The sequence below is a fragment of the Protopterus annectens genome, chromosome 8.part0, assembly GCF_019279795.1.
Source record: "Protopterus annectens isolate FY-2018-M chromosome 8.part0, PAN1.0, whole genome shotgun sequence".
Classification (NCBI taxonomy): domain Eukaryota; kingdom Metazoa; phylum Chordata; order Ceratodontiformes; family Protopteridae; genus Protopterus; species Protopterus annectens.
The window spans coordinates 1,503,532,858-1,503,547,873 of record NC_056741.1 but is presented as its reverse complement, the minus strand read 5'-3'; the positions used below and the strand labels follow the sequence as shown (position 1 = coordinate 1,503,547,873).

At 38.5% G+C, this 15,016-nt stretch overlaps 1 protein-coding gene across 1 annotated transcript in view; it reads right to left on the bottom strand.

Moving 5' to 3' along the window:
• TEX12 (testis expressed 12) overlaps positions 1-533 on the bottom strand; it is a 169,827-nt gene extending 169,294 nt beyond the window's left edge. The window contains exon 1 of the mRNA XM_044079464.1: positions 483-533. The gene's annotated coding sequence lies outside the window, so the exon portion shown is untranslated. The remainder of the gene's footprint in view (positions 1-482) is intronic.
• Between the last annotated feature and the right edge of the window lie 14,483 nt (positions 534-15,016).

The following is a 15,016-nucleotide window of genomic DNA, read 5'->3' as shown; positions in this document are numbered from 1 at the left end:
CAGGGAAAAAAGTTCCAGAAATAACAATTCACCTAGCGGCAAAATTTGTGTGTGTATGTATAAAGCAGAGCAAACTTTATTGTCATTCATCCATACAGAGTATAGCTGAACGAAATTTCGTTCCTCCAATAACCACTAATTAAATAACTACTAATACATTTATGACTGGCAGTGGATTTTTACGGTGTCGAGTTGCCAGCCCGGCGCCCAACCTTCAGAGAAGGCACACACGTATTCACGCACCTACCTGTATGTCTTTTTAACGTTTGGTCATTACTACTAGCAATTTACTTACTGTTTATACAGAATAGTAAAGCTCCGACAAGGCAAAAATAACTGTTAAACAGGCAAAAACATACAATTAAGACTACAATGATGCTACCAACAAACAACGCATTTAGCTATTAATCGTTGTTTCTAAAACCTAACAGTACTGTAAATTAATAAAGGAAAAACATTATAATCAAATGTAACTGCATAACCTCTTCTGTGCGCCCTACTGTACAAAGTACGACTTTCTGTTTCAAAAAGAAACGCAGTCTCGAGACTGCTTTATGATCTCATTTACGGCGGGAAAAAGTGAACTGACCAGAGTTGAAGCAGTAAACTGCTTTCTTTTTAGCACGAGGCCAGACCAAAACCAACATTTAGAACATAACTTAAACTCTTTTATTGTGTCAACATCTCATGTTAATACTACTAACATTTTTTAAAGTGTCACTGATTAGCCATGATTATTTTTGGATTTGTCCCTGATTCAGTAGGGATTTCTCACCGATTCACTGAGAGGTATGGTGTAAATTAATATACATTTTCTGAAACAAAAGAAATGTACACCTCTAATTAGTGTAATTATGCACTTAAGTATAATTCACCAACTTTCTCTGAAAATCACCAGTTTTACAAGGGATTAAAAGGGACAGAGCTAAAATTTGAATCAAAAGTAGTATGTCCCTGAAAATCAGGGACAGTTGCTAGATATAGAAAAAAGAAAAAAACACCAGCTAGTAGTCCAACGAGCTTTATTCTCTCTTCTCTTACGTTTACTCCTTGAAGACTGTCATAGTCGAGAACGGTAGAGAGAGAATAAAGCTCGTTGGACTACTAGCTGGTTGTGTTTTTCTTTGTTGCTAGCATTCTGGTGTTTTTGATAGATATGCCTGTCACACATGCAGTGTTAAGATTTTTTAAGTAATATCCATAGCAAATAATACTGTATCATATTAATTTATCTAAAGAACTTTTTAAAAGTATGAAGCAACACATCTTAACATCTTGTGAGCTTCCACGTTGAAGTTATTAGTATGCAGTACGCCTTCCACATTTTGTCCATTTGTTCAACATTATGAAAGATAATCATAGCTCTCAACCTCTCAGCGGAAAAAATCTGGACAAAGCCAAACATAATGAGGGGGAGGTGAAACGAAAGAAGTTACTTAATTCCAGCACAGCTAGCTGGAATTTTGTAAAGAAGTATTTGTCATTTCTGAATATCAAACTGGTTTATACCAGAATGCTGGTGGTACAAATGTATTAGAACTGTATGTCATGTTTATATCAAACTGATTTGTAGACATTTGTGTTGAAGAGGTATCAGGAGCGGCCTTAGGTCATCTGGTGCCCTAGGCAAAAGGGCTCCACAGTGCCCCCCCCCCCCACACCTGGTGCCACCATGCTAGTCTACTTACACCAAACAAATACTGGAAAAGTGCCCTGCCAGGGTGGCACCCTAGGCAGCCGCCTAGTTGGCCTATGCCTAAGGCCGGCTGTGAGAGGTATTTGCAAATTGCTTGCGTTTGAAATGTATCTGCAGTGTGCCCTACTGGAGAGAACAGAAATGTACATGCACTATTGTAACTTTAAATGTATATGTTTTAAAAGAGGAATCTGGAAAACAGGATGTTAACCTCAATCCAGCAAACTTTAAACTATATTTGACATTAAATCACTTTATGGACTAGGCTATAAAGATGCTATCTCACAGGTTTCAATGCAGCCAGAGACACAAAGTCTGTACTAGGAACCTTTCTGTACTGTCTGGAGTGAACTAATTACTACACTGAAAGTGTGGCGGTATGCAGTTGTTTTATGACTTCCAGCACCTGTCACAGATCTGAACAAAAGCCCCTGTGTGTGTATTTTTACAGGTAGGTGCTAAATCATGCCAGCTTCCAGCAGTGGGGGGTTTGCATGGAAACTAGAAGCTATCCCAGAAGTAATATTTTAGATATTATTTTGAGACGTCTCTTAGTGAGACTGAGAATTCTGTATTCTGTCTTGGACATGATAAGAAGGACCATTTATCACATCATCTGCTTTGCTCTATTAAGTAAGTAGAGAATAGTGATTCTCTTAGATTCAGTCAGGAATATAGTGAAATTTAGTTAAGATATTGTTTTTCTGTATTTGTCTGTGTCTGTCCTTCAATGTTATTTTAAAGATTTCATGTGGTTTTGAACGCTGGTGTCACTGTAAATAGATATTTAGAATCGTCTTGTTCTTTTATTATTTATTATTAAATATATTTAAAGATTTCGCTGTGGCTGATCTTTGTAGAGATATTTAAATTTTGAGAGTATTTGCATATTTATTTGGTGACACTGTGGGGGCCACTTCTAATAGCCTTGCTCTTGGTCAAACTATCATTTGTATTAATATTAATTTCACTCAGTAAAATTGGACACCCTTTGTTAAGGGCCTTAAGGTAGCTGCCAAGGGGTTCTGGTGGCAGTGATAACTACCTTAGAGTCTTGGCAAGAGGTGTGTGTGTGTGTGTGTGTGTGTGTGTGTGTGTGTGTGTGTGTGTGTGTGTGTGTGTGTGTGTGTGTGTGTGTGTGTGTGTGTGTGTCTATTGGGGAAAGGATTTTCAAAGGTAAGGTGTAAAGTTAGGGTTAGGGTTAACACATATTTGTAAGGTGGCCATCCCTGCTCCACCTTATTAATACCTGCTAACCCTGTCCCTGCCCCTAAACCCAACCCTACAGTTTAATATTAAATTAGGTACCTGTAATAAATCTTGTCTCAAAGATATACATGCAGAAAACTTTTTGCCTCAGTGATCACAAGGATCTCTGCTTGACATTCATTAAAAATATTGTTAGAGTTAGAGCATAAAAATAATATACATAAGCATTCATCCAATGAAATTAATGAAAAACATTTTTCTTCCATTATAGTATATATATCATATATTAAAATAAGCATTATTCATTCATATAATAATTACATGATTCTTGTTCATTTTAGAGTTGTACAGTCGCATAGTTCTGACTGTTTCTGCATCACATCACTTGGGTCTTCAGTTAAGTTATTGAATGGAGGTGCCTTTTGTGCAGAGTCTGCAGGTCTTCCCTATATCCATATCCATGTGAGCTTTTGCTGGTGCTCTAGTTACACCAAATGTTGCAAAAGATGTGTCAAATGTGAACTGTTGATCCTTCATATTGCCTGTAGGTGTGCTTGTACACACATCTTGTGACTGTCATTGGCTCACCCAGAATTAGTTTCTCTGCCTTCTGCCCATTGAGTGTTGAAATTGGCTCTGGCTTCCCTGTGGCCCTGAACTGGTTTCAATGTGTAATCAAGGAATCCATATTAATTTTAGGTATTATCAAGGGTAATCAGGCTCGATGACTTAGGCTACCATGATTTCTTTATAACTGAAAAGTGCCTATTGTAAGTAATGCACACTTTCCTTCAGTAGTAGCTTCCTAATACCTGAATTGGATTAAGTGGGTAATAAGATAATTAGTTTTATACATACATATATTATTACATACATTATTGAAATACATATATTAAATACATATATTATTACATACATTATTGAAAATAAACGAAAATGAGAAGAAAATGAAATGCAACATAAACATTTAACATTATTATTACCTTTATTTTTTGTTTTAGCAAATACAGATTCTACATCTCTTCTACTTCTTTGAGAGGAGAGCAGATTTTCTGTTCCTTTACATCTGAAATTCTACTTTTTCCAAAATTTGTAAAATCCGTTGCTATTTCTACTGAATGTAGTATTATGCACACTCTCTATTTTATAGGTTCATAGATATTTACTAGGCTATTGATAGTGAGGATCTTTAGAAGCCTAGCCAAACATTCCCATGCAATTTTAGCCCTTTTAAGTACAAATAGCCAAGAGATGAGGAGAACACTCACATATTGTCCCCATCAGTGAAAACAGGAGTACTAAACTAGGTGTGACATGTTAAATGTCTGAATAGTTACATACCAAAGAGGCATTATACTCAAATCATTGAAATGATGACTATAGAATGCAGTGGATAATCACATCCCTGGACTAGGATATCATGCTCTTAGTAATAAGGTGTGCAATGAAAAAGAACATCCTTAGCATACTGGATACATGATGACTGAAGGACAGTCCACCGTCTATATAGGTCCCCAAGTCCCTAACTACTGGATCAATTTTCAGGGTTGTATTATCAATGTGATGGTCACAAGGGATGTCTTGCTTGCAAAAGCATACTATTATACATATCATGGCATCGAGTTTTGGTCCATGGTTTAAATACCAACTATTGGTTTGGGAAAGTTCCTACTGCAGGACCTTGGCATCCTCTGGGGAGTTTATGACTGCACCAAATTTACAGTCATCTGCATACTTGATCAGCCATGAATATTTAGCAGTAACTTTAACCTCTGAGAAATAAATGCCAAAGGAGTAGCCTAAGGACTGAATTCTGGGGTACACTGCTAGTGGCAGGTCTTTTAGAGGAGGTAGACCCCCCATACCCTAATTTCCTGGGTTATATTTGTCAGCCAGTTTGATATCCAGTGAGTTACACAGGGATTAACATTTAGCTAAAATAGTTTATCTATGATACATGAGTTTTGGATGATGTCAAACATCTTCACAAGGTCTATATATGCAATGTATACTAATTTGCCCACATCTATTGCTTCTGTAACCTTCTCAAAGAAAGTCAACCAGGTTAAGTAGGTCTGCCCTTAAAAAATATGGACTGGCTTGGTTCACGAATTTACAGGTTATCTATGCCCTTATCTATTAATTCCATAATGATCCCTTCCATAGCCTTACAAATGAGGCTGGTCAGACTTATGGGTCGATAATTTCCTGGGTTTGTTGATGTCCCATTTCTGTGCAAGGGGATGACACAATGTCCTCCATTTCTCCAGCAGAAAGCCTACTTGCAGGCTGACAGGTCCTGTTTCAGGCTGGCCAATAAGCAGCCCTGTATGTTATCAAGATCAGGCCCCATAGAAGCAGTGTGTTTGGCCTTGGATAACACCTTGAGGATTTGTTCTTGGGAGATTAGAGGAGGTTGTAGGCGCAGGTATGAGATTTGGAAATAAAGAAAGGGAGAGGAGGGTGAAGGTAAAACTCAGTTTATCCTCTAGTAGATTAGCTATGTCCTCTGTATCCAAGTGTGGGATATTATTTAGTATAAGATCTGTAAAGTGTTGAGCATTGTTTCTAAGGTTTCTAATATAATTAAAGAAGGCTTTGTGGTTGTCCTTTGCCTGGATGTTTACTTCATATCTGTCTTTGGTTCATTTGATTAGGGTCCATATATCCCTGTTAAGTCTAGCAAGAGCTTTTTTTCCATCTTGAGAATTACATTTAATTTTACATGCATTGATTTTTTTTCTTTTATTGCAGAATCTTTTTATATTTGGGTTCCACTACAACAGTTTATTTTTGAACTTGGTATTGTAATTACTTCAGAGGGCAACAGATCCTTCTATACAGCTATTCACATCTACAAAGAATTTAATGGAAAAGGATTCCGCGTAAGTACTGGAGTGGAAGGGGATGATAAATTTAGCTAGGTCATCACTCATTTCAATAGACTGACCTTGGGATACTCTCCCAGTACTGATGTATGAGAAGATTCTTCTGGCTTCAGTCTTAAGGTGAATGTGACTAATTTGTGGTCTGATTTGACCAGGAAGGGAGTTACAATTGTCAGGTAGCAGAACGTATCCCATATTGGTGAGAACCAAGTCCAGCAGTTTATCACTCCAGGTCAGGGTGTGGACTATCTTGTCCGGAGAATTTATAGTGATAAAGTCCAGAAAACTCTGGGCATACATGTTAGAGTGTGTATATGTCTCCCAGTTAATGAAGGGGTAGTTGAAGTCCCCCAGGAGAATGGTGTTTATCTTAAGGTAGAAGGTCTCCATACTAGTTAGGTAGGAGTTATGGGCTAAGAGGGGTATAGAGGATTTCCTGTAGTTAGCCATTATGTGATATGGGGGTCTTGTTAATAGTAAGTTAGATGTGGAGGAGTTTCAAATCATTATTGTGTCTAACTCATCTGAACTTAAAGTGTTTTTTTACAAATATAACTCACTGCCACCTTTCATGTCTTCAACTAGTGTGGTTGGCCTGAATGTGTGGTAGGCATTGAAACCCTGCACTAATAGGGTGCTCTCATTGGCCTTGAACCAGGTTTCTTTGATGATGCATGCATCAATGCTTTCCAGGCTAAGGACTGTTTGTAAAGAGTGGAGTGTTTTTAAAAAAGCTCTTAGCATTGAGCAACAGTACCTTTGTTATTTGGATTCTGATTTGTTATGCTGAAAGCTTTTGAAGACTGACATTGCCACAGGAAGGGATTATTGGGGTGGACAATTGTTTAGTCAATATATGAAACCCTTAGGAGGATAGGTGCAGGCCATCTCTGTCAAAGCAGTTAGGACTGTCTACCATCTCCTCCCAAGCTGATATATATTGGATCTCTTTTGAATGATACCAGAAGCTAAGCCAGTTGTTGAAGTCAATAAACTTTTTTTGTCTTGTGACATAATTCTTGGTGATGATAAAATGCTGCTTAAGGCTAGATCCATGCCTCACTTGGACACATTCCCAGAGCTCCATCATGTGTGTGCCTTTCTCTCTCTCTCTGTCTCTCTCTCTCTGTCTTCATATAGTCTCAAGTCATTTACACCTATGTCTATTATGACTAAAGAATTGAGTGCCTGCATGATGTGGCAAATCCTGACACCTGATAGGCAACTAACAGTTACCTGTCCTAGGACAGCCTGGTGAGTGGTGCATTGCTGTGCTCACATTGGAGTCACCTATGACAAGCATGTTGGATTGTGTGGAGTTTTGCCTTATGGGCATTTGAAGTGAGGCATTTCAAGAGGGATAATGCCTGAGCAGTGTATTTATGAAGTTGCTGAAGCCACTTGTTTTTTTTAAGTTACATTTAGGAGGCCTTTGTGGTTTACGTGGGTTACATTTAAAGAACATCAGCATATGTAGGTCTATGTAATTGGTCTATTTGGCATAATGCTGTGTGGTGCTGACAGTTTGCTTTATTTGTTGTGCCTTCTTGTGAGAGATTTGCCTCCAACTGTATTAAATAACTGCATCTCACACACTGTGTCAGTTTAAGTAGCAAGTGGTTCTCAGTAAACATGAAACAATTGGTATATTGTCCTAGGATTCACATTTCAACCAAGCTGGCTACAGAGAGGTTTGGAAAGAACAAACCCTTGATTCCAGATGATTATTAATCTGGACTGAATAGTAGGGCCAGATTCAGCACAAGATGTACTAGGCAGCTTCTTATGGTCTGGTGCTGGCTGGGGGCCCGGCCATACATTAATTAAAAAAAGTTTAACTTTAACAGTACTGCCTTGTTCTTTCCTACTGCATCTTATTTTCTGCTGTATGTACCAGCCAGCTCCATGTTCATTGGCTTACAGCATCAGTCAACGAGACTGGAGCTGGCATGCAAAACAATTAAGAGACTTCCAGGAATTGGGACACTTGTATCGAGATGGAGTTTTTTAAGCACAAGCCAACAGCACAGGTTGACAACATAGATGCATTAACAGTGGATGAAGAATGGGCTGCAAGTAGATTAGCCAAGCCATTTATTGTGTGTGTATGTCTTGTGTGTGTGTGTGTGTGTGTGTGTGTGTGTGTGTGTGTGTGTGTGTGTGTGTGTGTGTGTGTGTGTGTGTGTGTGTGTGTGTGATATCCCACTTAGTTAAGTGGCTTTCTCAGAGTCAAACCCTATACCTTAGGTACAGGAGGCAAGAGTTTTAATCCAACTGCCAAACCCCTATTAAGTTGTTTCTTTCATAAATCACTTTGGATTACAGTCAGTCAATGACAGTCATTAGAGTTTTATAATTTTTGTGGTTCTCAAAAACATGTTGAAGCAAAGCCTGTTCTTCTGTTAACTTTTTAAGTGATTGAGCAGTCTGCTCTTATCTGTCTAAAATTCTGCAGAACATCTCTGATTCTGCCTCATATTTATTAAATGTCCTTGAGCAAGTCACTTAACCAGACAGTGCTTTGCTGCAATTAGAAAATTTGCCTAGGCTCCCCAGTGGTCCCATGGACTGTACACTTAGTAACTTCCTATGAAACAGAGTAGTTATAGTATAAAGGAAGGAAACTGATTGCAGTAAACAGAAGCATCATCATATGAACAATATTCTTTAAATGTGATCATTGGTTTTCCATAATGCTGACATTTTGTTTATTACTGAGTTGCAAATACATTGGGCAGTATGAAGTCAATGAGTTTAATATTAATATTTTAACTACGAATTCATAGTTAAAATATGAACTATGAATACATTTTTAATTTAGCTTGTTTTTTGCAGGCAGGCAGGTGTGAAATGCACTGTATGGTATACAACAGTTTGCCTAGCACTTAGTGTAGACATAGGATATTGGTGTGGCTAGCGGGGGTCTGATTTATTGCCCTGCATAAGACCTCATTTGGCCATGATCTGGCTGCATTGATTTTGGTGATATATGCTGCAACAAGACAGCATTATTTGCCATTCAATTAGGTCAAACCTGTACTGTGTGATGTCAGAGGGGATAGTTATTCTTGATGACAGAGAAGACATAAGGAGGTCAAAAATGGGGACGTCCTGCAAGGGTGTAAGACACCCCCCAAACCCCCAAAAAGTATGCTATGCCCAATAATATTTCTACTTTTTTGTATAACTTGTGGGTTGTTGGAAAAAGCTGCTGCAGCATTTATATTGCCTGTCATAATTTTGCTTTATTTATTGAATTAAAGAATTAATTAATTCCTTAATAAGCCTGTATTTGTTATATAGTCTCAACATGTTGCATTTTTGTAATACATTTTGTAGGACCTTCTTTAGAGATTCCAGCAACTGCAAAGGGGATGACATTTGTCAGGTCATATTGTCTGCATTATTTGGAGTGATGATCAGAACTGCCTGATCTTCATCACCCTTTGTTAGTCATTGCTGCTTATTACTGTGGTACAGTCTTCTCTATAAGTTTGGATTTTAAAGGATTCCTGCATTTAGTTAAAACTGTTAGTCTGGTGGTTAGCTCAGAGAACTAAAGCTCTGACTTGTTAGTGAGCTGCTTCGTGTGGCAAAGGTATAGAGTTTGAGTTTTTCCACCTTCAAGTACCTATTGCATGACACTGAGCAAGTTACTTAGCCAAATAATGCTTTGCTCTCATAAATGTATTCATGGATCGTAAGGCATGATGCTAGTGATTTTTATACAGTTTCACATAGTTCATCCAAAGCTACTAATAAGTACATGTATTTTTTTCATCATAATAATAAGGGGTGTAAATGCTGAGGTGGTGAAAAAGTCACAGTGGTGCCGCATTTAGCACTGTCGCCTCACAGCAAGAGGTTCTCCAATTCGATTCTCGGCTGGCCACCTTCTGTGCGGAGTCTGCATGTCCTCCCCACAGTCGAGTGAACGTTAAAGACATGCAGGTAGGTGTGTGTGTGTGTGTGTGTGTGTGTGGGTGTGTGTGTGTGTGTGTGTGTGTGTGTGTGTGTGTGTGTGTGTCTCTTCTTTGAAGGCTGGGCACTGGGCTGGCAACTCGATACCGCAAAAATCCACTGCCAATCATTAGTGGACCAGTTATCCACTGTGGTGACCGCTAACCAGGAAAAGCCAAAAGACAAGACAGTGAACAAAGTGGCTATAATTGCTGGTGGGGGGGTCTCTGTGCATGAAAGTACATTATGCCTTTATCATCAGGTCATTTTAAACAATCTTTCATCTGCCTTTGCAGGACTAGTGTGTGTGTGTGTGTGTGTGTGTGTGTGTGTGTGTGTGTGTGTGTGTGTGTGTGTGTGTGTGTGTGTGTGTGTGAATTATGTTTGGATACTTTGCCTACTGTGTGTTTATGTGAAACAAATTTTAAATATGTGACTTTGGTCATTATCATTGTTTACATTTTTTTTAACATATACATCTGAGAAGGATACAGTCAACAATGTAGGTTTAATTGTTGGGTCTGGGGAGTAATCTGTGGATAAAAATGACTGACCCTTCTGAGCTGATAAAGTTAAAAAGGCTTTAGTCTGTCTTTGAAGTAATAGTCTGCATTTATGTAAAGCAAATTTGAATACTTTACCATGGCCATTTTTAGCTCAATCAGACATGATGTGTACACAGTTATTAAAGTGGTCGTAACTGTTACATATGAATATTGGTGGATTATAATGACAACAGTCTGAGTGGCCTTTTATGATTGAAATGTTCTGATACGGGTACTTTTGTCATTATTAATTCATACATTTTGTTTTACTGCTTACTGGAAAAAATGTTTAAAACTTCAAATTTAAAACACACTCTAACAAATGTTGCTATATTAAACAAGAAATATAATTTAAAGCAAACAGGAAGGTGAATCAAAGAAAGTGTGCAGGGTATCTGTGATTTAAAAACAGCCCGGGACCCAAGGCCCACTTAAAGGAGTACCGCACCCACAGACTCAAAAAACATGTTTAAAACATCATGGCATGATGTTTCCTACACTTTAACAGCACTCTGGGATTATTTATAGGATTTTAAATATTTTTATATGTAATTCCAGACTCTGACCACCTGGAGGCTGGCATATTGACTTGGTTTGGATAAATCAGGTTGCCATCCAGTATCCCAGAAATCATTGTTTGGCTCAAAAATGTTACATCATGCAGGCCTTTGTTTGCCTAAAGTTCCTGTCATTTCATAGATGTTGCATGCATACAAAGTACTGAGTAAAATAGAACAGTGTAAGTAACATTCCCTGCTGCTGGATGACTACTTAAAACAGAAACAGTGCAAATGCCACAGAACACAATCAAAGTGCTGTTTACTGCTGCCTTTTTTTTCTAATTTAGTTTAAATGGCACTAATTTGTGAGACAATGAATTCTAGTCCATTTACTTCTCCCCTCCCCCATAACACTTAGCTTCCCTAGCTGTCAAAGTCCTGAGGGTAATTTGACCTGGTAATTCCATTGTTTGGCAGATCTCAGCAGGGTGCTTGACTCATGTAATTTAATCTTTGCTCTAGCATTTCCTTTGTTAGAGGAGACATTTTTTTTGCTGCACTATAGCCATGGCCTTACTTGACTGCAATCACATCCAGTAAGGTCTTGCACCAACGAGCTAAAGAATAAAACATTTATACTATTAACCAGTTTAGATCTTTATTAATTCAAGTGTTAATGTATCACTTCATACTTCCACCTTGTTAAAAATTGAGATTTACATGTGCAAAGTGTGTTGGTATGCAGTGTTTGCCTTCATATGTTTTTACTTCACTGGTTGGTTTGCAAAAAAAACCTTTTGCAGTGTCCCTGGATTTGTCTTTGTACATACAAACCACATTGCTATATATTCCCCTTCCTTTTTCTTGTGTCCAGAAGTCACTTATAACAAAGTAAATTTTTTATTGATTTTTTTTTAAATAAAGGACATCAAGGTTAACTTACCTTGAATCAGATAATGGATGCTACTGCAAAGAATCACTGTTGAAATATTTGTGCATGGACAAAATCCCTTACTAAATCTATTTGTCAGCCTCCAGTTCAATTGGTGCTATGGCTTTAATATACTGGTGTGTTTGCTCATGCCTTCCAAATACCTCCACCATTACATACCAGTTTTGCAGTGTAGTAACCACCCGACATGCCCATACACCTTTAGCCATCAATATGCAGCTACTCCTGTTCATGTGAGTATGTGAATTTGTTTTCAGACTTAAGGTGTGGAAGCTGCACTGAATAATTCTAGGTGATTGTTCAGGTTTCACATGGTGCTTGCTTAGAGCTACTCTCATGTTAAGCCACTATGAATATGTTGCACTGCCACCTCTGATACCAGGGTAATGTTTTAATCTTTCTATTCCCACACTGCACGCTAGCAGTATCTGGTGCAAATACAACAGAGAAGTATGCAAGTGATACACCACCTAAGCATCATTTGCCGTGCAGAATGTACAAGTATGCATACCAAATTTCTGTGTTTCCAAACATCGGTGTTACTACACTACTACTGAATAAAATGAGCAGTACTCAGGCTGGGGGAAGGACAAGGGAGCCATGACATCACAGAATGGGCGGGTCTCATTATTTTAGTTAGAATCAGATGACGGCTGTGGTGATGTCACTTTGGGGGAGGGAACTGATTAAAAAAAAAGGTAGCTGCACTGCCTGGCCTCGATGATGTCAGTAATTGGGCAACTCCAGCAAGCTTTATTCAAATGTGAGAGAATCATTTTGTAATTGAAACCATCACCATATGAGAAGGTAGGCTTCTGTTGCAGAAGTAAGGGGAATTATAAAAATTGTAAATGCTTTATTGTTGTTGCTTTACAGAGGACAATGTAAATAGGGAGGAAAAGGGCCGTGAAGTTGAGGAATACAGTAGAGAAACCTGTTGTACTCCTTTAAGGTGTGGAAGCTACACTGAATAATTCTAGGTGCTTGTTCAGGTTTCACATGGTGCATGCTTAAAGCAACTCTCAGTTTAAGCCACTATGAATATGTTGCACTGCCACTTCTGATACGAGGGTAATGTTTTAATCTTTTTATTCCCGCACTGCACACTAGCGGTATCTGGTGCAAATACAAGAGAAGTATGCAAGCGATGCACCACCTAAGCATCATTTGCCGTGCAGAATGTACAAGTATGCATACCAAATTTCTGTGTTTCCAAACATCAGTGTTACTACACTACTACTGAATAAAATTAACATATTGAAATGTAACATGACCTGTTATCAGATGTAATTACAATTTTTTTTCCTGTATAAAATAATTTCCATGATTCTCTGGCTTTTTGGTTTCATTCACTTAACTGGCTACCTGTAGAGGTTTGCTTCTTCTTAGCAAGTTGCAGTAAATATTTTGTTAATCAGTTGTTTACCTGTTAGTTTGAATGGGCACACTATGAACGTTTCCAGCGGCGTCCCTGGGTAAAAGCTCAAAATGGTGCCATCTCAATGGTCTGACCTTGTACTGTAGTCCCTTAACTGCTGCCTTGCATATCTTGCATAAGGCAGATCTGAATTATCCATTGCAATGTCCAATTCCTATATCAGGCAGTATCAAACTGTTTGACTTAAAGTTTTTTACCTTAGTATTTTCGGGACAGCAATCCAATCTCTTCACACCCTGTAAAATACAGCAGCCACCACTCATTTCTCATGTTCATCCATTCTTGAGCTAGCATTATCCACATCACATAGTGCCACGTGACATCCCAACTTGCCTGTTATTGTCCAATATTTGTCAATACAGGAGAAGATGAATGCATACACCTAACTATATAGCAGCAGTCAAAAGGCAGTACTTACATGATGTATTCACAAGCTGGCTTTTGGTTACAATGTGCATATGTAGCAACTACTGCATATTGCACTATCGTGACAAGCCTCTGTACCACTTCATGGTAGCCAGCCTCACAGAGGTCCACTCACACCACAACATTACTTGCAGATGCAGCCAGATCCACTCATCTCACCACTATCATAACACTCCTGCAGCTACGCATACTACCCCAAACATACCTCCTCTTGCCATTTATGCATTATGTATACCTCACTTCTGTCCCCAAAGACCAGTCCGTAAAACTGCAGCTGCCAAACAAGCACCACTACACTGCTGCATCATTCACTCGAACACAGTATGTAATGCTGCCACACAGCGATAACACTTTCAATACACACTTACATTCTCTAGTGACTGACGCCACCTGACTTTCCTAATGCCTGTATACTTACCCCATTGTATATGAATGACCTGCTCTATATTCTAAGCGCTCCAATATGCATTCCAATTTGAAAGCATGTGCTGTTGTCAATGTTGCACACTGTTGTCCTAAACACATTCCCACAGAGTTGTTTACAGAGTTGTTAAATTGTATGACATGTCTTGCCAGTCATGGCAGTTTGACCAGTTTTTCAATACCAGGATTGTGAACTGGCCAGCACTCAGTCTCCACACACCATTTATCAATACACACATGGTCCACCACAGTTAATGTGATATTACTTCTCACCAACAGTTTAGCATAGTTTCTCCAACTAATGACCTCAATACAACACAACCACCAGGTCTATACCAATACAACTGTTCACAAGTCATGAAAAAGTAGTGCGTATAGGGACTTAGTGACATATGTTTCACTAACTGCTAGTCTGCTCTTTCAGCACTTATTGTCCATATTAACTGCAACCTATTGTTCCACTTATGTCAAAGCTAATGTCCTTCAATTGTGACCGTCACTTGCTAAGGCCCCAGTGTAAGGAAAGGGCAAACATGAAATTCCTACTCTGAGCCATGCCCAAAACAAGCATTTCTATGTCGCTGCTTTTAACAATGTCCACCAACTTTATAACACAGGAATAATACAATGAAGGCATTTGACTGTTCACATTTTTTGCAATTACAAATAACACTTTGCATGGTACTATAGTAATGTACAAATCAACAATGGTAACTGAAATATCACAATGCATCGTAATACATAAGCAGTTTTGAATGAACTTGACAGTAAATGACTCCATAGATATATGTCAGCTACCAAGCATCCAGACAAAGGATGGCAAAATTGCATGAGGCCAAAAACTTTTAATTATGTTACACTTGTTTACTGGGATAGTCGCACTGGATTCATGTCCTTTGTCAGCGGAAGGCCAGGGAGAAAATCTCCAACAGAAGAAATAACATAGATTACTCAGTTATATTACATTACATGGATTGCA